General features: G+C 22.7%; 1 long non-coding RNA gene across 1 annotated transcript in view; it reads left to right on the top strand.

Moving 5' to 3' along the window:
* LOC108769358 (uncharacterized) overlaps positions 1-1,160 on the top strand; it is a 2,950-nt gene extending 1,790 nt beyond the window's left edge. Inside the window, exons 2-3 of the long non-coding RNA XR_001940549.1 lie at positions 849-875; positions 972-1,160. This is a non-coding gene — a long non-coding RNA (uncharacterized LOC108769358). The remainder of the gene's footprint in view (positions 1-848; positions 876-971) is intronic.
* Positions 1,161-1,443: the final 283 nt, after the last annotated feature.

Genomic DNA, 1,443 nt, shown 5'->3' with positions numbered 1-1,443 from the left:
AAAAAATCAAGAACAATTTTTATAATATATCGTTATTAATGGATAATTGTTTCTGAAAAAGGCGGCCAAGTTCGTTAGAATAGTTGCGTAAGAACAAGTTGCACTTATAAAATGAGAAATTATTAGACTCTCTAAAATATAGACTACACAATAACATATATACATATACATATATGTATATATATACGTATATATATACATATATATAATATCATCTTATATTAAGCAAATATAAATTTTAATTCTACGTATTATATCGTATTTCTCTATGATATATTTCTATATTATGTTTATTTATTTCTGAAATACACAAAAGGGAATGAAACCATATGTTTACAGCATGAGCATTGTTTCATTTACAGAAATTACTATACATTTTGTTGTTAATCGTAATTAGTTTATTACTTTAAATCTGAAAACTTAGAACATGTATTTATAATTATCCTTTTTTAAATTTTTATTAGTTCTAAAGTAATACTTACTATTTTTTTTACAAGTAATGCATATGTATTAAATTTAAAAAGTGAGGAGTATATATATTTGTACATATAAGGTAACTAAATATTCGAGTGTTAATTTAACGTAATATAATTATGTTATTTAAGGATTAAATTAATATTCAATGTGTCTTAATTTCAAAATTATACAATTTATGAGTAAGCAATTGTATATAAGCAATTTTTGTAGTTAAACCTCTATAGTGTTGTAGTTAAAATGCGTTTTTCGGATTTAGCAAAATATGAAAATTTTCTCTGTCTCTTCATATCATATTTTTTAAAATTATTAATCGGAAATATCTTGCGTATATGTTTTAGTTATAATATAAACAGAATTATTTTTTTTTATAGGAAAATCTGACTGTGTCGCCAGATTATGTAAGTTTTCCAAAAATACATATATTAAATATTAGATATTAAAAAAATCAATAACAATTTTTATAATATATCATTATTAATGGATAAATGTTTCAGACAAATGCTGAGTTCATATTAGGACTGATGAGTTCATATTAGGATTGATTTATAAAGTTCTAATGGCCAATAAAGATAAACTACGCCAACGCATCTTTTATACTCGCAACTATCTCGGGATCTTTGAAAGAGTGCGATAATTCATAATCCGATGTATTCAAGCATGTATTGAATCAAGTGGGCGATAATTCGAACATTTGTTATAATTAAAATTTGAAATTAAATAATATTAAATGTTAATAAATGTTACTTTATTTTCCTTTATTATTAAACATCTTCAGCTGTATCTCAGTTTCCAAAGCATACAACAAATCTTGAAGTTAGTAAAGAAAAAGTATTTAACAAAATATTTCGAATACTATAGAGTTTATTAACTACATTATTTTTAGAAAATGTTGATAATAAATAATATGTTCTAGTAATACGCACACGTGTGAAGAGATATATTATTAATCATATAAGAATATAAGAT

Source organism: Trachymyrmex cornetzi, unplaced genomic scaffold (genome assembly GCF_001594075.2).
Source record: "Trachymyrmex cornetzi isolate Tcor2-1 unplaced genomic scaffold, Tcor1.1 scaffold9, whole genome shotgun sequence".
NCBI classification, from domain to species: Eukaryota; Metazoa; Arthropoda; class Insecta; order Hymenoptera; family Formicidae; genus Trachymyrmex; species Trachymyrmex cornetzi.
Note: the sequence above shows the minus strand (reverse complement) of the source record. Positions and strands in the feature narration are given on the sequence as shown.